The following is a 22,430-nucleotide window of genomic DNA, read 5'->3' on the forward strand; positions in this document are numbered from 1 at the left end:
GAGAGGTGCGAAGAATGGAATGGGAGAAAAACCATCACAATGGTTATAAATTCACACAGTTTTGAGGCTAGAGCCTTAATGAATAATTAAGGAAGTCAGGGACTGAGGAGATACAAAGATTCCATATGTATTATGGGATTGCAAAGCTAGAACCAGGGACCTTTGGAATCCTCTTTGCAGTGTTCACATTTTGTAGATGAAAAGAGGGCCTAAGTGATATATCCAAGGTCACTGAAAGCCGCAGCTGTCTTATCTGTTAGTGTGCTTTTCCATTTTTGAAATTGTCATGGCTTATAGCCATGAGACTTAATAAAATATTCATGAAGACAAATTTAAAGATGCCAAAGAGTCCCAAATTAGTCATTGATCTTTTTGCTTTAAATCTTTTTTTGAAAAAAAAAGATAAGGCATAAATAAACTAATGACAGATATAAATCTGATTTATGGTGATATTTCATTAGGAGTTTCAATTTCCAATTAGGAATTAATTTTACTGTATAATGAATGCTAAAGAAAATGAAAAAATTTCAGAAGTATAGAGTTTTGATATGAACTCATTGAATTACTTGCAGATTAAAATAATTTTTAGCCTCACTCCATGGACAAATACAATTTTGAATTTAGTAGGATTTTTTATTATATTTTAACTATTTGGAAAACATTTCAGTTTTGTCTCAAGTGAATTTGAACATCCGATTTCCCAGTCCCTGAAAACAAAATTTAAACCAAAACTAAAATATATCATATTACACAGCTTTGTTTTAAGAAATAAAACATATTTCTGTACTAATATTTGCTTTTTAACTAAGTGGAGAAGTTATTAACTCTAAAAGTGATTTGAAGTTTTTCTATTTGTTAGGGTACCTTGTTAGTTCTATATTTCAATTCAGACTCCTGTGGAATTCTATGGGGATAGTTAAAGTAAGCAGCCATTGTTGGGGGAGAAAACTTTTATCTGTAGTCAGCAGAATCTGAAACCCCAGAGTAAACTGAAATTAGAGCTGAGTAAGACTTTCTATAGTCAATATGGAACAGTGGTCTGTCACAAACATGCAGTCATCTATGCTGCACTGCATACGCAGAAACATTTATATGGATGATACAAATCTTTATTATAAACAAAAACATCCCATGCTAACTATACTGAATAAATGGCATTTCTTTTGACTGACGACAAGGGGTGAGGTGTGGGGGTATGAAGACTGACTGTTTCATATTAGCAGATGTTTCCCACTTTATGGTGAATTTACTGCTGCACCCTCCTTCACTTCATGATGCTAACAAATGAGGAAATAAGCCGATTTCAGATTTCATTAATGTAACTCTCATTCCATTCTTCCCAGTGCCCAATTTAATCATTTTATTGAAGTAGTTGGTTTATTAGACCAGCATTTTTGGATCATTTTGGGGTGTACTTGGCACTATAATAGAAGCTAAATGCACAAAGACGACTAACACTTTGATGATATTATTTAGTTTACTATTTTCAGCTTGGATTGTTGCTATTGATACATCTGCAGTCACTATAATGTCAGTTTCTTTGTATGTGACCCATTTTTCTTTGGCTGCTTTTCAGATGTGTATGTATATATTTTTTACAATTTCATTATAATCTTATAATGTCTAATTCTGGATATCTTTAAATTTTCCCTCCTTGGTCCACATTGTATTTCCTGTTTCTGTGATTTTGTTTTTCTTCAATTTTAGAAAATTCTCATATATTATCGCATTTAGTATTATGTCTCTTCTTCCTTTTTTTATTTAGGAACTCTAATTAAACATGTTTTAGACCTTCACATTCAATATTATTTCCATATTTTTGTCTTTTATTTCTTTGCCATGGTTTTGTTGATATCTTCAAATGTATCCCATTTTACTATTTTCCTCTTAAGTATTTGAAGTCAGTATTTGAGTTTTTAATTTCAAATATGTTTTTCACTTTTAAAAACTCTTCTTTTTTTTAAATATCAGGTAATTTTTGATAGTTCCTTATTTGTACCTTAATTATTTTGCTTTCATCTTTTATTTCTTTAAACATTTTATATATAGTTTGTATTCTTTAGTTGATAATTCTATCGAAGTCACAGGGATCTGAACCTGCTATATGATATGTGTGTGTCTACACGGTATGAGCGTGGGGAGTAAAAGTATGAGTTGTATGTGATCAGAGTTAGTAGCTTGTTACATTTTACTTAAGCCTCATGGTAACCACAAAGCAAAAATGTATAGAAGAAGCACAAAACTGAAATAGGATTCAAAGCATACCACTAGAGGAGACTGTAAGCCACAAAGGAAGACAGGAACAGAGGAAGAAAGAAATAAAGTATCTACAATACAACCAGACAACAAATTATAAAATGGCAATATTAAGTCCTTAGTGATCAATAATTACTTTGAATGTAAATTGATTAGATTTTCCAATAAAAAGACACAGAGTAGTTGAATGGAGTAAGAAATAAGACCCAACTATATGCTGCCTATAAGAGACTACCTCACTTTTAAGGACACACATAGACTGATAGTGAAGGGACGGAAAAAGATATTCCACACAAATGGAAATCAAAGAACCACAGAGGTAGTTATACAAGTGGTTCCTGGCTTTTGATTTACTTACGATTTTTTGACGTTATCATGGGGCAAAGGCAATGCATGTTCAGTATACTTCTCAACTTAGGATGGGCACATCCTGAGAAACCCATGGTAAGTTGAAAATATTGTTAAGTCAAAAATGAACTTTTGATTTACATTGTTTACAGTATTTTCAACTTATGATGGATTTATCAGGATATAACCCTATTATAAGTTAAGGGGCATCTGTACTTATATTAGACAAAATAGACTTCAAGTCAAAAACTATAAAAAGACAAAGAAGTAAATTATACAATGCTAAAAAGGTAGATTCATCAAGAGAATATAACTGTTATAAGTATATTGTACCAAAACTGAAGCACCTAAACATATAAAGTAAACAGTAAAGGATATGAAGGGAGAGATATAATAAATTGCAGTATACTCATAGTAGAGACCTCAATACCTGACTTTCAACAAGGGACAGATTATCCAGAGAGGAAATTAATCAGCAAACATTGAACTTGAACTACATTTTAGACCAAATAGACCTAACAAACGTATACAGGACATTACATGCAACAGCAACAGAATGCACATTCTTTTCAACTGCACATGGAATATTCTTCAGAATAGATAATATATTGGGCCACAAATGGGAACAGGCCTGTAAAGATACTTCTCAAAAGAAGGTATACAAATGACCAACAAAGAAAATGAAAAACATGCCCCAAATCACTGATTATTAGGAAAATACAAATTAAAACCACGATGAGATATCATTGTATTAGAATGTCTGTTATCAAAGCAACAGAAAAATATGTGTTGGTGAGGATGTGGAGAAAAGGAAATTCTTACATACTGTTGGTGGGAACATAAATTCATACAGCCATTTTAGAAAACTCTGCGAAGGCTCCTCAAAAAACTTTGAATTATCCTTTATCTAACAATACCACTTTGGGCATATATCCGTAGGAAATGACATTGCTATGCTGAGGAGATATCTGCACTCTCATGTTCAGGCAGGGTTATTCACAGTAGCCAAGTTACAGAATCAGCCTGCGTGTATATCAATAGATTGACAGATAAAGAAAATGTGGTATATATGTACACAATGAAATACCATTCATTCCTTTACTATGTAGCTAGCCAAGGAAATCTTGAGCAAAAAAGAACAAAGCTGGAGGCACTGCACTACTTGCTTTCAAACTATTTTACAAATCTACAGTAATTACGATAGCATGATAGTGGCCTAAATAGCATTCAGTGATCAATGAAACAGAATAGAGAATCTAGAAATGAACGCATGAATTTTCAGAAAATTGATATTTGCCAAAGATGCCCAAACTACACAGTGGGAAAAGGATGGTCTCTTCAATAAAAGGTGTTGGGAAACTGTGTATCACATGCAAAAGAATTAAATTGAATACTTTTGTATATCTCACCCCATATACAAAAATCAACTGAAAATGAGTTAAAGACTAAATGTTAGCCCTGAAACCATAAAATGAGTAGAAAAATGCTTTGTCTTGTTATGTGGACCTAGATTACAAAGAATTTGGTTTGTGGAGTCTTTTTTTTTTTTTGTGGGCATTTTTGATATTACAGCATCTTTTGATCCTCTGAATGTGGTCTCTGGTCTTTGTGTTATCTTCAATCCAAGTGTTGATTGCTGGCTGCTGTGGTTGTGGACAGGTGCCACATTGCCTTCTGTGTTCATATATTACTACTTGCAGCAGGAGTAAGGAAAATACTTTATTTTATTTCAGGTTACCATAATCTTTCTTCCTCATTTTCAATAACTTTATCTTTTTTTTAAGCTAGAGAATTCATTTATGTTTGTCTCACTTTTTTTCTTGTAACTTCCAAATTTATCTCTTTTCGGTATGCTTTCAGCCCTCCGTTCTCTCTATGTACCTTCTTATAAGGCAGGTCCATTTCAAAAGCATGAATTAAAGGTATATCCGTCATTACCAATGCAGAGTGAATGACTCCTACCTAGCAAGCAGCCAGTTTGTTTCACAGATTTTTTTCTTTTTGCAACAAAAAGAAAGATTGTATATTGACAAAGATTCAATGTCATGACCTATGTGGTCTCCTCCTTTTTTTATATCAAAAAGATGTAAACATACATCTTTGTATCTTTATAAAGATAACATCAGTGTTTATAGCAGCATTATTCACAATATCTGAAAAGTAGAGACTAAATATTAGTTGACAAATGAATCGATAAACAAAATGTGGTATATATACAAAGTGGAATATTATTCAGCCTTAAACAGGAGTGAAGTTCTGACACATGCTACAACATGGATGAATCTTAAAGACATGCTGAATAACATAAGCCAGATACAAAAGGATGAATATTATACGTTACCACGTCTATGCAGTACCTAGAATAGTCAAATTTATACAGACAGAAAGTACACTTAAAATGATAAAGATGGCAAATTCTATGTTACTTATATTTTATTGCAACAACTTAAAAGACTACTTGTGAGAAAAGATGACTTGGAGAAAATCATATCTTGTAGGGGTCAGTATTTAGAGACTCATTTATTCAGTCATCCAGTCATTCAATAAATTTTGATTTCCTGCTGTATATCAAGTGTGTGTTAGATACTGCGGCAAGAGCAATGAGCAAAACACTCAACAATCCTGGTCTCCCTGAGTGTTTTAGTGAAATAAGACAGACAATAACCAAAATAAGTAAGTAAAACCTATAGTAAGTAGGATGATGAAAAGGTTTATAGAGAAATATAAAGCAGAGAAGAGTAATTGGGTGAATGGAGGCCCAAGTGGCTGGAGCAAACAGAAAGGAAGAGTGGGGATGGGAGCAGGAGTAGTAATGGATAAAAGGAGAGGAAGGCAGAGCTGGTCACTTAGGGCTGTGCAAGTCAGCGCAGGGAGTGGAGATTCCACTAGACACCCATCAGCTGTGAAACAACAAGGTGATTCTTTTTTAAAAAAATCACTCCAGTTAGTGTTTGTTTTTCATTAATCATGTAAAGATAGGCAAGGATTTTCTTTCCCTTTCTTCAAGGATTTTCTATTTCAAAATTTATGCAACTATACATTTGAAGAGACAGTGCATGCACACGTACACAAACCCACTCAAACTCAAACAGTTCAGTTTCTGTTTGCCTAACTCAGGAAGCTGCTATTTACCTAATTCACCCTTGTGCTGTCCTCTAAGTATCTTCATCGTGTTTTCCTAGGAAACAGAGTTGAGGCAAAATTTTCATGGTAATGCTTAAAAGGAAAGGTAGGTGGAATCTAGGAGCAGCAGGAGTGAGGGAACAAGGAGAGTGAGTTAGGGAAGGAAGAAAAGCACACTCCGGGGGCTGCACTACTGAGCCGGCCAGTGTGCCACAAAACCCAACTTATTCTAGCATTGTTGCTACTTGCAATAGTTTGTAAGGGAGAAGCTGGTGAGGAATTTATCTGTCAGTTCTTTCTAGTCTTCTTCTTTCTCATTGATCTTAAAGTCTCTCATAAGGAAATAAGGAATGACTACACTGCCCTTCGTTTTTTGTTTTTTTGTCTTTTTTTTTTGAGACTTTGGACTCTTGCTCTGTTGTCCGGGCTGGAGTGCAGTGGTATGATCTCGGCTCACTGCAACTTCCACCTCCAGGTTCAAGTAATTCTCCTGCCTCAGCCTCCTGAGTAACTGGAATTACAGGCATGCCAGCACACCTGGCTAATTTTTGTATTTTTAATAGAAACAGGTTTTCGCCATGTTGACCAGTCTGGTCTTGAACTCTTGACCTCAAGTTATCTGCCTGCCTCGGCCTCCCACAGTGCTGGGATTGCAGGCATAAGCCACCATGCCCTGCTGATACTGTCCTTACTTCTAGATGGTGTTCTCCAGGTTTTCTAGGTGGCTACAAGGGAAGCCAGAGCCTCCGTGGGAGTAGCTGGGTTGGACCTAGGCGCACGGAGCTACTGTGGCGCACACCATAAGGGGGTGATGTGACCGTGTCATGGTGGTCCTGAGGGAAGTCTGAAGGAGTTGGTGGTGTGGAGTGAGGCAGTGCAGTGGTCACTCAGGATCTCCATGGAACAAGTGGGGAAGACTCAGCATTTGGGGGCAGTGGACAGGTGAATCTGTAGAGGAACACAAATACACCTCGCACACCAGGCCTCTCTCTAAATAAATAGAAGCACCCTTTTGGAGAAGGTAATAAAATAGTAGTAGTAAAACAAATATGCAATACTTAATAAAATGTTCATCTCAATTCTATTCCATGAAAGCCTGGTGAGGTGCATGGTATTATCTTCCTTTTTATCAAGAACTTGAGACCCAGAGATGCTGAATGCCTTGCTATGGTTAAGAGGAATAGCAGTCTTCAATTACAGCCTTTCATATTATTCCTTTAAGGAAATGAGATGTTCCTTCTGAATCTACACTTGTGCATTTTTAAAAGAGAAGGAGAAGATGAAGTACCTTTCAGTTAATTTCCATAATATGTTATTTCAAGAGATCCAGAAAGGCTTCTGATGCCAAATTCTGCTGAACTACCAACAAGCCAGAAATTTAACCATTAAAGCATCATCTCACTTCCTCTTTGGTTCTCTCTTCTCCTCTCCCCTCCCCTCCAACCCCACCAAGACAGAGTCTTGCTCTGTTACCCAGGCTGGAGTCCAGTGGTGTGATCTTGGCTCCCTACAACCTCCACCTCCTGGATTCAAGGAATTCTCCTGTCTCAGCCTTTTAAGTAGCTGGGATTACAGGTGTCTGCCATCACGCCCAGCTAATTTTTTTTGTATTTTTACTACAGATGCTGTTTTGCCATGTTGGCCATGCTGGTCTCAAACTCTTGACCCCAAGTGATCCTCCTGCCTCAGCCTCCTTAAGTGCTGGAATTATAGGTGTGAGCCACTGGGCCTGACCTCTTCTCCTCTTTTTAAATGCAGCCATCCAGTCATTCATTTCTTCTTCTCTCTCTTTTTTTTAATTCAGCCCCATAGAGACTGCCAAAAATTGCCAATGCCGACTATATTCAAGTCGTCATGGCGGGGTGTTGGGAAAAGTTTTCAATGAGCAGTAATCGTGCCTCGGATAAACCTCATTGGCTGTGATACTGCCACTGCGCAAAGCTCAGTCATTCGTTTCTTAGAGGAGGGATGGTTCATTTCTGGTGCTGGGAAGAATCCAGTGAGTTCTGGGTGGGGACATGGGAGGACCAAAGTGAGAGAAAGGAAAATAGAAACCCCTAAAGGCAATTTCCTACCTTCATGATTTTGACTTTGGGCCCTGATTCCAGCACTCAAGCCTTTTCTGGTGTTTGTCCAGACTTCCCCGTTCAAGCAGAGAACATTTCAGAGTTGCTTTTGAATATGCTGATCTAACTTGCAGAGCTTCTGGCTGGGATGCTTGTAGAAGAGGACTCCAGGGCCTTGTCCTGGCTGCACTGGGCCGGCAGGTTTCTACTTGCGAGGAATGGTGCTTTGTCACTGAATAGAATTTCCGTGTTGCTGGTCACTCTTATAAGGGACCTGGAGGCCTCAGCCATTGAGATGCCCTTCTCCTACTTCCCAAACAAGTGGTAGGAAATATGTTGAAATAGCGCTTAAGACAACTGCCATGATTTCTACAGACTACTTTTAAACTGGCCTTTTTTACTGGCCATTTTCTTCCTCCTTAAACATTCAGTAGTCTCTGCTTGTTCTGTGGATCTTGGAAGTCAGATTCTAGCACAGGCTTGGGAGTACGGTATCACATTCTCCATTCAGGTAGCTACAATTTAGATTCTCATCTTCTCATAGATCCCCTAATTTGCCAAAATATAGTTCCTTTGCTGAATACAGCAAAATGACATCATTTATGTTACCTGCTCAGAGTTGCAAAATTGTTGCTTACCCAGACGAAAAAGAAAGCAAGCAAGGGAGAGAGAAAAAACTCCCAGGTTTTTAGATAATATATACATTTTGTGAAATATTTGTAATTAGGGGCAGTGTTTACCAAGAGCTCAAGCAAAGAGTGGACATGCTGAGTTGGCACTGGTTGGAGAAGTGTGAAGATTTTTACAAAAGCTTTGGAAAGCCCAGTATTGACCTGTTTTTATTATTTTTATTGTCTCCCTTGATGATAGACAAACAGGCCTAACCTAGGGCCCACAGAATCAGCAGGAAATTTAGGTCATGGATAGTTGCATTTTAAAAACTCTGGGTTTTTAGAGGTTGCTCAATCATCGTAATTGATTGATGATAACATGACAACAAGAGTTCTTAAATCATTAAACGTGGCCAGATAAAGACGAATGGCTGGCGGTTTTATTGGATGCATCGTTCCCAATCCCCTGTGGTGTTCTGTTCTGCTCTCTGAAGAAGTCACTTGTCCCTCGTTTCGTGCAACTTATGGCCCAGCTGGCCTGTATACAGAAAACAGCCTCTTAAACTTGGCAGTTCTGTTTGAAGCACAGCATAACATCATTTCCCGAGAGATGGGAAAAAACATTACAAAAAAGTTTATATCTCCCCTAAAACATATGTGTGTTTTAAACCTAGCATCCATTGAAAATTGTTCTTTCCATCCTCTGAAATCAAGGCCTCTTCCTATCTCCCTAGCCAAAGGTACCTGTAGCTGAATGAGATTATTTGATGAATCCTGTAAGCTTCTTATGTTTTCCTGCTCTTACTTTGGATAAATGCTAATCTGTAATAAGAACTCTAAGTAGATAGCTCTGTTCTTCCCCGGATACAGGAAATATGGCCAGGTTTAATGGCATTTTAAAAACTTTTTATAGAAGTAAATATAATATAGAAAAGTACAGCTCAATGAATTTTTACTAACTGAAGACAGCTGTGTAATCAGCACCCAGCTCAACCTGGAAGGTTCCCAGCAACCCTGGAAGCCCCTCTTTTGCTCTCTCCTGGTTACTGCCTCCCTCTAAGGACTTCTGAAAACCTAGATACATTTCCCTGGCTTTTGTATTTTACATGGATATGATTATATATTTTTTCTGGCTTCTACCATTATACATTATGTTTGTGAATTTCATCTGTATTATTGTTTTATTCAATGACAGAGCATTTATTCTCATTGTTATGTAGTATTTCATTGTGTGAATATACCACAGTTTTTTTCTCCAGTGGCATTTTTAATGGAAGAGAAAGTTTGTAGAATGTTTTCACTTCCTCAAGGACTTCACTATTTCTCACTACCAGAGAATCGTATACTCCACAGACCTGGAATGTCAGCTGGTGCCCCTTACAGGGATATATTTTGGGAAAAACGCTGATACTTGGAGCTTAACCTTTGCATTTGTTTACATCTGCTTATTCTCTCCATTAAGTCTTTTTGGTGCATTCTTCTACCTTTCCTGCCTCTCACACTTGTTTATTTTGCTCCTCATTCCAGAATCCTTCGATTAATTCCGTTATCCTTTATTGTCCTGGGCTTAGACATCCTCCTTTCTGAAATATTTGTATCTGTCCCATTCTCACATTTTACACCAATTTTGTCCTCTCTGTTTTTTCCTTTGAAACACCCCCTCCTTTTCGGAACCTCCATCTAAAAATCTTGGAGTAATTCTAGACTCTTTTGCTTGTACTCCATATTCAGTCCATCAACAAACCACTGCCTTTAACTTCAAAATCTTTGCAAATTTACCAGTTCACATTATGTTCAGTGCTCCTTCCTTGATCCAAGCCCCCTTGTTCTCACTTTGTTAATTGAAATTACTTCCTGTCTCCCTTGTCCCTCTAGTTTATTCTCTTCACCATAGCCCAAATGAGAAGCCTTTTAAAACAAAAGCATACGCTTTGACTTCCACGTCAGAAGAAATGCGGAAGTTCTAACAATGGGCCGGCTACACCGCTCTGAATGATCTGGCCCCTTCTGCCTTGTGTCTTACTACTCTTCCATTTCCATTGCTAAAGGAACTAAATCTATCTTGACAACTTCCATAACATTGATCTAGCACCCTCTCCCATCTGAAGCTAATGCCATATTTCCAGTCTACCATCTTTAAATCAAGTGCTCATGGAAATCACTTCTTCCCTGTTAGATGACTGCAGAATCTGATTCTTTTCATGCATTTTTTTTGTGTGCATATTTCTTACGTGCATCCCATCCTTTTTCACATAGTGGTAGGTTCACATAAGAAATTCTGCATTTGGCTCCTCCCTTTCCCCCCCCACCAAAAAAAAAAAAATTCTGCGCTTGCACGGCATATACTGGTTTCACAGAACTTGTGGCCACTGGCCCAGGGGCACTGGCTGTCCTAGGCCCTAGCCAGCTGTCACTAGGGTTTGGGAAGGGCGTGGGCATGGCATGGTGTTATCCTAGATGGGAAAATGTGCCTTAATATTTGTGGCACATAGTATTTATGTGTCAAGGGGTTGGGGGGGACATCTGGTTTCCCTCCACTGGAGGTTTTAACCTTGACTGAGACTTTGGGCCAGTCATGTAGCTTACCAGGGAAGTCTAGGTAGTCACAAGTCAGTAGATTACCTCGATGTGTGAAGTTTCCCTGCTACTGCTTCTGCTCTCATGTAATTTATCTATCATCTTATAAGCTAGGTTCCTTAACTATTTGTCCTAGTCAGAATCCTCATCATAATCATCCTTGTCCCAAGGATTTGGATTCCTCTTCCCCGCAAACTCTAGCTTTCCTCTGACTGGGAAGCATTGGAGAGGAAATTGTGTAGTAGACCAGATGTATATTTTGAAGAAAAATGGCGTTGGGTTGGATTCCAGCTCAAACATTCACCAGCTGATATCTTTGACAAGTAACCTTTTCAAACTCAATTTCTTCCTCTGTAGTAGTAATACCCATATTACAGGGTAATGAGGAGGGTTAAATGAGATAATCTACAATTATATCTTTATAAATGTTTATCTTTTTCTTATTTTCTAATGTCAGCTACTTCATTGTAGAGACAAGTATGATTTCAATACCAACTGTATTTAAAGGGCAGAGCTAGGTCCTGGAGATGGAATGAGGAATAAGATGAGGTTCTTGTTATCAAGGATTTTTCATTCCCAGAAGAGAGCTAGATATGAATAGATCATTAAATTTAGGGTGATAAAAGCCATGGTAAACAGAAATAGAGACTCCTTTGGGATTGCAAAATAGGTACATTTAACCCATGTAGGGAAGGTCAGAGAAGATAATGCTTAGGTTGAATCTCAAGAGAAAGTGAAGAGGGAAAAGAACATTCTAGGCAGGAAGCTTTGCATGAACAAAAGCACAGAGGCAAATGCAGTAGTTCATCAAAGTTTAATTGTAATCAATGAGGAAAGAAGTCCTGACTGTTGAGGCTAAGCAGTTAATTGGGGCCAAGAAGATAAAAGCAATGCATATCTCATGTTAAGGGCTTTGTCTAGAGGCCTTTATTCAACATTAAATAACTTTTAAGTGGATCAATTTTTTGTTTTAGAATGAGATATATTGTGGCTAGAGATGATGGTAGTTACAACTTAAGTGGCAGAAGAGGAAATGGATAAGTGGAGATGGATATATAAAAATCATCAGGACTTGGCTAATTGTTATGGCAGGGGCAGGGGAGAATTCTGGTAGAGTTCAAGTTTCTGACTCAGTCAACTGGAATAGTGATGGCACCAAACAACTGTATAGGATATAGAGGAATAAGAGGAAATTTGGGGGTACAAGTACTGATTTCAGCTTTAGACACATTGAATCAAATTTAAGGTGAGATACACAAGTGGAGAAGTCCAGCAGGTAGTTGGCTGGGTTTAGAGCAAAGAAGAGAAATTTGGCTGGAGATATGTATTTATGTGTTACGTTAGTATGAAGATTAAAGTGCTGTACCACAAGAAGCAACACAGGGACTCGAACAAGGCAGCTTATTTCACTTTCACACTGCAGTCTAGAACTAGTTGGATGGGCCAGTCCACATGCCATTCAAAATGTGGTCTTCATTATTTGTGCTAGAACTACCTACCTGTCCTTCCACTGGAGGTTTTAACCTGAACTGAGGTTCTGGGGCCGGTCATATACCTTACCAGGGGACTCAAAGGAGCTACAAGATCAGAAGCGTTGACATCAACCTGGAAATTTGTTAGAAGTGCAGAATCTTTAGGCTCCATCCCAGACCTAATGAATTTATTTTATTTTTATTTTTATTGTACTTTAGGTTCTGGGGTACATGTGTAGATCATGCAGGATTGTTGCATAGGTACACACATGGCAATGTGGTTTGCTGACTCCGTCTCCTTATCACCTACATCTGGCATTTCTCCCCATGTTATCCCTTCCCACTCCCCCTTCTGTCCCTCCCTTGCCCCCCTCAATAGACCCCAGTGTGTGATGCTCCCCTTCCTGTGTCCATGTGTTCTCATTGTTCAACACCCTCCTATTAGTGAGAACATGTGGTGTTTGATTTTCTGTTCTTGTGTCAGTTTGCTGAGAATGATGGTTTCCAGGTTCATTCATGTCCCTATAAAGGACACGAACTCATCATTTTTTATGGCTGCATAGTATTTCATGGTGTATATGTGCCACATTTTCCCTGTTCAGTCTATCGTTGATGGGCATTTGGGTTGGTTCCAGGTCTTTGCTATTGTAAACAGTGCTGCAATGAACATACATGTGCATGTGTCTTTATAATAGAATGATTTATAATCCTTTGGATATATACCCAGTAATGGGATTGCTGGGTCAAATGGAATTTCTATTTCTAGGTCCTTGAGGAAATGCCTAATGAATTTAAATGAGCACACAGGGAACTAATCTTCCTCTATCTTGTTTCTCAGCCTTCCTCTTGTAGTTGAAGGTGATTATAGCCACTTTATCTGTATTTTAGCTGTGGAAAGAGGAAAAGAGAATAGGAAATAATGAGCTTTCTTTGTAGGATTTGATATCCTTAAATCAATAAATATTCATATTTACTGTGCTACAAATTGATAATGAGAAAATTTAAAAATATTTATTCTTGTTTATATATATATATATATATATATTTGTTTTATTGCATTTTAGGTTTTGGGGTACATGTGAAAAACATGCAAGATTGTTGCATAGGTACACACATAGCAATGTGGTTTGCTGCCTTTCTCCCCATCACCTATATCTGGAATTTCTCCCCAAGTTATCCCTCCCTAACTCCCCATCCCCCACTGTTCCTCCCCTAGTTCCCCTGCTGCAGACCCCTGTGTGTGATGCTCCCCTCCCTATGTCCATGTGTTCAACACCTGCCTATGAATGAGAACATGCAGTGTTTGATTTTCTGTTCTTGTGTCAGTTTGCTGATAATGATGGTTTCCAGGTTTTTCCATGTCCCTACAAAGGACATGAACTCATTGTTTTTTTATGGCTGCATAGTATTCCATGGTGTATATGTGCCACATTTTCTCTGTCCAGTCTGTCATCAATGGGCATTTGGCTTGGTTCCAGGTCTTTGCTATTGTAAACAGTGCCGTAATGAACATTCGTGTACATGTGTCCTTATAACAGAATGATTTATAGTCCTTTGGATATATACCCAGTAATGGGATTGCTGGGTCAAATGGAATTTCTATTTCTAGGTCCTTGAGGAATCACCACACTGTCTTCCACAATGGCTGAACTAATTTACACTCCCTCCAACAGTGTTTGCTTCATAATATAAAATATTTTATGAAGAGTAATCATATTTTCAAAACAAAAACATACATCAGAATGACATTTGTTTATATTTTTGAAAATATTTTTACTATTTTACTGAGTAGAAAACAGCTGGAGTCTTATGTTTGCTTCCTTATTCAGTAGGCTACTATATATTGTTTTGGTTGAAAAATATGAAAAATATCAAGCCTCATGCAGACTTGTAGTTGGAAAATATTAAAAAGCAATACTGTTATGGCTTTTTATATGTTTGTGGGTATCCTTTTTTGATACTGTACCTGAATTCTACAAGTAGTGATTTCTTGAGGGGAAGTTGTAATGTGTCATTGGAAACCCTATCAATGAGCTTTTTGTCTCCTTTTACATTAAAATTCACTGGTCTACCTTGTATTTTGGATGAATCCTTTTTCTATGCTTGATATTCTTACATCATGCATTGGTCATTTGGAAAATAGTGATTCACCAAATTATACAGATGTTCCAAATGTTGACATATTTTATTATGCAATTCAAAAAAATCACATTTAATGTCACCACTGATCTCATCATAAAAGTTTTAAAGAATAGATCATCTGGCAGTGGCATATATAAGTTTTCCAGAATTCGATTTTTTGCCAGAATTTTGACATTGATAGTAAGTATGTCAGTTGTTTTCCTTGAAGGAACAGGCTCATTTTGTTCATTTTGGAGAAAATATGTGCCAAGTAGCCAAGTCTTAAAAATTGTAACTTCTCTGTCATTCTTTCAAGTAACAATGCCATTGCATGAAAGAAGCAATTACTTTAGTACACAACTTAAACAATTGCACAAATGCTTTTTCTAGAGATAACCATTGTCCTTAGTATGTAGCAGAAATGCTCCATACATATTCCCGTTTTGTCATGCACAGTATTAAACATTTAGGACTGAAAGTCATTAAGATTCATAATTTTGACCACTTTGTCAAGAGCTCTTTTTTTAATCGGAGTCTCACTCTGTTGCCCAGGCTGGAGTGCAATGGTGCAATCTTCAGCTCACTGCAACCTCTGCCTCCCAGGTTCAAGCAATTCTCCTGCTTCAGCCTCCCAAGTAGCTGGGATTACAGGCACCCGCCACCATACCCGGCTAATTTATGTGTTTTTAGTAGACACAAGGTTTCACCATATTGGCTAGACTGGTCTCTTGGCCAGGCTGGTCTCAAACTCCTGACCTCGTGATCTGCCTGCCTCAGCCTCCCAAAGTGCTAGGATTACAGGTATGAGCCACCATACCCAGCTATATCAAGAGCTCTTAAGTGAAACTGACTTTTGCAAAATTCAACTGTGAGTACATAGCCTAGTGGTAAAGAATTCAATGACTATTACTTTGGAGCCACTGCCTTTATCTGTGTTGTTACCAGCAAATTTACCTACCATGCTTTTGCACTATTAGTGCAAGTGACAACACAGTAAAAAAGGTAAAGAATGTATTAACATTATTACAAAAATAATTTTGAAAAGTGTCTGTTCATATCCTTTGCCCACTTTTTGATGGGGTCATTGTTTTTTTCTTGTAAATTTGTTTAAGTTCTCCATACATTCTGTATATTAGCCTTTTGTCAGATGGGTAGATTGCAAAAATTTTTTCCCATTCTGTTGGTTGCCAGTTCAGAGTGAACTCCCACTTACAATTGCTACAAAGAGAATAAAATACATAGGAATACAACTAACAAGGGATGTGAAAGACCTTTTCAAGGAGAACTACAAACCACTGTGCAAGGAAATAAGAGAGGGCACAAAGAGATGGAAAAACATTCCATGTTCATGGTTAGGAAGAATCAATATTGTGAAAATGGCCATACTGCCCAAAGTAATTTATAGATTCAATGCTATGCCCATCAAGCTACCAATGACTTTCTTCACATAATTGGAAAAAACCACCTTAAATTTCACATGGAACTAAAAAAGAGCCCATATAACCAAGACAATCCTAAGCAAAAAACAAAAACAAAAAATGCTGAACGCATAAAGCTATATGACTTCAAACTATATTACAAGGCTACTATATTCAAAACATCATGGTACTGGTACCAAAACAGAGATATAAACCAATGGAACAGAACAGAGGCCTCAGAAGGAACACCACAGAACTACAACCATCTGATCTTTGACAAACCTGACAAAAACAAGCAATGGGGAAAGGATTCCCTATTTAATAAATGGTATTGGGAAAACTGGCTAGTCATATATAGAAAGCTGAAAACCAGATTTGTTCCATGCAGCTTATGCAAAAATTAACTCTAGATGGATTAAAGAGTTAAACACGAGGCGTAACACCATGAAAACGCTAGAAGAAAACCTAGGCAATACATCCAGGACATAGGCATAGGCGAGGACTTCATGACTAAACCACAAAAGCAATTGCAATAAAAGCCAAATTAGACAAGTGGGTTCTAATTAAAGTTAAGAGCTCTGCACAGCAAAAGGTCCCACTTCTTAATACTATTACAATAGCAATTAAATTTCATCTTGAATTTTGGAGGAGACAAACATTCAAACCACAGGATCCTACCTTCATGTACCAGATTATCTGCCTGAGTTGTGAACCCTGATGCAGAACTTCTCAGGTCCCACCTCACATCAACCACTTGTATTAATTTTCTATTGCTGCTATAGCAAATTAATTAAGCCACAAATTTAGTGGCTTAGCACAACATGAATTTTTTTCTCTTACCATTCAGAACGTCTCACTGGATTAACATAAAGATGTCATCAGGGTTTCTCTCTTTCTGGAAGCTCTAGGAGAGAATTTGTTTCTTTGCTCTTTCCAGCTTCCACAGGCCTCCTGCATTCCATGGCTCGGGGCCTCCTTTTTCTATCTTCAAAGTCAGCAGTGTTGAATCTCTCTGATTCTTCATCAACACAACTCTCTCTCAGCACAGCCAGGAAAGGTCCTCTACTTTTAAGCACTCATATAATTAGATTGGGCTCACCCAGATAATGTAGGTTAATCCTCCCATCTGAAGATCTGCAACTTCATCACATCTGCAAAGTCCCTTTTGGCATATAGAGTACCACAGTCACAGATTCCAGGGACTAGGATGTAGGCTCCTTTGGGAGGCCAGTATTCTGTTTACCATACAGTCTTAGTAAATGTACATTAAGTATTTGTTGAAAGAATAAAGATCCTATTCTATTCTTCATGTCTCAAAGCTTTGCTCCTTCCTGATATTAGATGCTGACTGTTTAAGACTCAGTTGATGTATACCTCTTCCAGGATTTAGGTGTTCCTTAACTGTTTCCAAAGTGAATAAATACTTCTACTAAAGAACTTATTTACTACATTGTCACAAATCTTTACTCCTATCCCTACTCAGCTGCAAACTCCTTGAATCTTGTGTGTTGCTTTGTTTTCATGTGCCCAGAGTATAGTGTCTGAAACATAGCATGCACACAATAAATATTCGTTCATGCATTCGTTGATGCATGAATACATCAATGAATGATTCTTACACATGCTAAGTTACCTTTTGGCACTTTGTCTAGGACATATGAAAAGCCCATTTCCCAAAGAAAGAGAGTAACTTTAATTATGAGAATTTGAACCCTTGTAGGAGGACTTACAGTGATGGCAAGTGATGTTTTGATCAGAATAGACTTGGGCACTCTGTCAGGCTCCCACTGGCAACATCCTATGAGCCTGCACACACCATGGCTTAGGCTGAAGTTTGGAGGATGATAGTTTGGATATTTGTCTCCTCCAAATCTCATGTTGAAATGTGATTCTCTTTGTTGGAGACAGGGCCTGGTGGGAGATGTTTGGTCATGGGGACAGATCCCTCTTGACTACTAGGTGCCCTCCTCACAGTGGGGAGTAAGTTCTTGCTTAGCGTTTACATGAGTTCTGGTTGTTTAAAAGAGCCTGTCACCTGCTCTGCTCCCCCGACCTCCATTCTTTTTCACCATGTGATATGCCAGCTCACTTTTTGCCTTCTACCACGATTGTAAAGCTTCCTGCGACCTTACCAGAAGCTGAGCAGATACTTGTGCCGTGCTTGCACAGCCTGCAGAACTGTGAGCCAAATTAACCTCTTTTCTTTATAAATTACCCAGCCTCAGATATTCCTTTATAGCAACACAAACAAGCTAACACAGAAAATTGATACCAGGAATGAGGTGTTGCTATAAAAATACTTGAGAATGTGGAAGTGGATTTGGAACTTGGAAATGGGCAGAAGCTGGAAGAGTTTGGAGAGCTCAGAAGAAAAGAGGAAGATGAGGGAAAGTTTGGAGCGTATTAGAAAGTGGTTCAATAGCTGTGACCAAAATGCTGATAGAAATATGGACAGTGATCACCCAGGCTGATGAAGTCTCAGAAGGAAATGAGAAAGTTATTGAGAATTGGAGTGATGGTCACTCATGTTATGCAAGATGACTTATAGTTTCTGGCAGAACAAATTTCTAAGCAGCAAAACATTCAGATGTGATGTGGCTGCTACTAACAACCTATGACCAGATATAGGAGCAAAGAAATGACTTAAAGTTGGAATTTATATTTAAAAGGGAAGTAACGTATAAAAATTTGGAAGAGTCACAACCTGGCCACATAGTAGAGATGGAAAGAACATTTTCAAGAGAGGAATACAAGCAGACTGTGGAGCAATGACTTACTAGAGAGATTTTACATAACTAAAAGGGATCCAAAGTATCCAATATAGAGAGAAAATAGCCCTGAAAGCCTTTCAGAAATCTCCTATGCAGCCCCTCCAATTACAGGCCCAGAGGTGAAGGAGGAAAGAATAGTTTCAGGGGCCCTGCTGCTCTATGCAGCCCCAGGACACTGCTCCCAGGATCCCAGCCACTCCAGGTCTGATTGTGGCTCAAAGGGCCCCAGATACTACTCTAGTTGCTTCTCTGGAGGGCACAATCCTTAAGCCTTAACATGTTTCACATGGTGTTAAACCCATAGGCACATAGAATGCATGTGTTAAGCTGGCTTGGCAGCTTCCACCCAGAAGATGTATTGGAAAGGCTGGATGCCCAGCCAGAAACCTGTTGAAAAGGTGGAGCCCCTGCAGAGAGACCCTACAAAGGCGGTATGGAGGGAAAATGTGAGGTTGGTGTCCCCACACAGATTCCACACTGGGACACTCTCAAGATGAGCTCTGTAGGAAGGAGGCCACCATCCTCCAGACCCCAGGATGATTGAGCCATTTGCAGCTTGCATCCTGAGCCTGGAACAGCAACAGACACTGACTGACCTCTGACCCATAAGAGCAACCTTGGTGGCTGCACCCTTCAAAGCCAGGGACAGGGCTGTCGAAGGCCTTGGAAGCCTACTTCCCACACCAGTATGCAGACGTGAGACATGGAGTCAAAGATCTTTGTTTTGGAGCATTAAGGTTTAATGTCTGCTCTACTGGGTTTCAGACTTGTGTGGGGTCTGTTGCTTTTTTCTTTTGGCTGATTCCTCCCTTTTGGAATGGGAACGTCTACCCAATTTTGATGCCACCATTGTATCTTGGAAGTAAATAACTTGTTCTGATTTTTCAGGCTCATAAGTGAAAGGAACTTAGAGTCTATGATGAGACTTTAGACTTTTTGAGTTGATGCTGGAATGAGTCAAGACCTTGGGGGACTATTCGGAAGGGTTGACTGTATTTTTTTATTGTGAGAAGGACATGAGATTTGAGGAGGCCATGGATGGAATGACATTTGGATATTTGCCCCCTCCAAATCTCATATTGAAATGTGATCCCCTATACCAAAGAATAAAGTTTCTGCTTCATCAGAAATTCTTGTGTTGTTAGTAGATGTCACAAAACAGGTGTTAGTAGCATTTATGCCAGTATTCACTCCTTGTAGCAATGTATGAGAGGTTTAGTGGCTTCACATTCTTGCCTACATTTGATATTGGAAAGTTCCTTTTTAATTATTTTTCCGCTTAGCCGTTCCAGTTGGTGTGATACGGATTTACTGTGAATTTAACTTCCATTTTTCTGTTGACTAATGATGCTGAGTGCATGTGTATGTGCCTAATGGTATTTGAATATCCTCTTTCATGAAGTCTCAATCTTTAGTATAATTTGTACTTATTTTTTGAAGTTCTTTGTGTATATTGGAGACTGGATGTATTTTTCCCCCTTATTAATTACTTCTGATGAACAAAATTTTAGTAATGTTTGGTTTGTGAAAACTAACTAAAAAATAACAAAAATGTGTTGGAGGTGGGGCCTGGTGGGAGATGTTTGGGTTATTGGAGTAGATCCCTTGTGAATGGCTTGATGCCCTCTTCATGGTAACAAGTGAGTTCTTGCTCTAAGTTCACAGAAGATCTGGTTGTTTAAAAAGAGCGTGGTACCTCCCCCCTTCTCTCTTGCTCTCTCTCATTATGTGATGTGCTGAGCATCCCCTTTGCCTTCCTTTATGATAGAAGATTCCTGGGGCCTTACCAGAAGCCAAGCAGATGCTAGCACCATGCTTGTACAGCCTGCAGAACCATGAGCCAAATAAACCTCTTTTCTTCTTAAAGGACCAAGCCTCAGGCATTCCTTCATAGCAACACAAACAGACTAACACAATGAGTTGCAGAGATGGGTTCTCCAGCAGCAGCTCAGCATGATTTGGAGTTTTACTGAGTGTCTTCAGGTTGTTCACCACAGAAGAGCAGGTGTACAGCCAGCCTGGCCTGCTCTGCAGCCACTCGGAAAAAAGCCTGTTTGCTCTTCATGCCTGCCAAGGTAGCCAGTACAGAGACAAACTCTGACTTTGCAGTGGCATTTTAATTCACCCAAAAAGGTCAGCTTCTCTAAAGAAAACACATATTCTACAGAGGGCCTTTTTTTTTTTTTGCAGAGTTACTGAGGACTCATTCAAGAATAACAGGAGCCCCAGACTTCAGATAAACAAAAGGTTTTGTCACTCTAGACACAGCTTCAGTTTTCTGCCTCCTACTAGTAAGCCCATTTATATCAAAACAAATGAGAAACTTAATCTCAGTACTTCGTAAAGAAGCCTTTTTCTTTTGGCCTTGGATTTGGGCTGCTGTGCGTGTTCTTTTTAAATGGCAGTGTATAATAATGTTTATATTGCCTTTGACCTTTCACTGACTGTTGCAGTTAAGTTCCAAGATGTGATTTCAAACCCAGTATTTGTAGGCTGTCCCTCCCTCCTTTGAGACTACTAACTTCCTCTTCTTAGACAGTCTAATTCTCTTTCCAACCATCTTAATCAGTTCTACTGAGTAGTAGGTGGGAGTCGTGGTAGTAATAGTTTGTATACTGGAGGGTATGTGCCCGGTACTGTGCTGCGTGATTCACTTCTAATGTTAAATCTTCAGAACAACCTGATGAAGCAAAAGCTATGATTATATATTCCTAAATCAGGTAAAGTACTTTCCCCAAATTAGCCCTCAGAAAATAGTGCATTACCTAATATTTGAGACTTGACAAAGACTACCCTATCGTAGGGATTACATCATTTGAAACCACAAAGTAGTTTAAGCAGTTGTCCCAACGTTACTTACGCACATGGATGGCCCTGATACAAGATTGCCTAATACTCAGGCATTTATGATATTGTTTCCATTTTGCAGATGAGGAAATTGAGACTTGGAGAAGTTAAATAATTTGCCCAAGATCATACAGCTAGTAAATGGTACAGCCTGGATTGAAACCCAAGCATATTATCTTATTCCCATATCCTTATTATTAATCTTCTTGAAATTATTTCTTCTGCCTTTAAAAAGTTTTCAGTCTATGGAATCACTTTTTTTTTTCCTTCCCTATTATTAAAGTTCCATTCTAAGAATAGAGAAGAGCAGACAATGTATAAACATTCAGTTTGGAACCATGTTTTTATGGCTAGCACTAGGAGGGTCTAGTCTAGTTTACCCTCCAAGCCAAAGTGGCACAGGGTTCTCTTTGCTTCATCTTGGGCAGATGAGCACCCTGCCTCTCTTTGCCATTGATGGAGAGTTCACTGCTTCCTGGGTCAGTCCTTTACTTCGGCAGATGGCTCTGGTTGTGAGGAATTTTCTTACCAGGAAGTCTTTATTTCTCATCCCTGTCCTCCCTTCCCCTCCCTTTTTTCTTTTCCCCCTTCTCCCTTCTTTACTTTCCATATAAACATTGCGTTTTAGAATAGCTTTAGATTACAGAAAAATTCCCAAGATAGTACAGAAAATTTCTGTCTATTCCTCACCTTATGGTTAGAATCTTGTATTACTGTGGTGCATTTTTCAAATATGAGAAACTAACATGGGCACATTAACTATAAACTGCAGACATGATTCAGATTTCATTAATGTTTCCCTAAAGTCCTTTTTCTATCT

General features: G+C 38.6%; 1 protein-coding gene and 1 non-coding gene across 3 annotated transcripts in view; one reads left to right on the forward strand and one right to left on the reverse strand.

The window, feature by feature from the left end:
• The window catches only part of SCFD2 (sec1 family domain containing 2), a 446,165-nt gene that overhangs the window by 174,828 nt on the left and 248,907 nt on the right, over positions 1 to 22,430 (forward strand). The gene's annotated exons all lie outside the window — the stretch shown is intronic.
• Positions 7,531 to 7,670, reverse strand: LOC118152441 (U4 spliceosomal RNA). The gene has a single exon (XR_013533552.1). It is a non-coding gene; the product is annotated as a U4 spliceosomal RNA (small nuclear RNA).

The sequence above is a fragment of the Callithrix jacchus genome, chromosome 3, assembly GCF_049354715.1.
Source record: "Callithrix jacchus isolate 240 chromosome 3, calJac240_pri, whole genome shotgun sequence".
Lineage (NCBI taxonomy): Eukaryota > Metazoa > Chordata > Mammalia > Primates > Cebidae > Callithrix > Callithrix jacchus.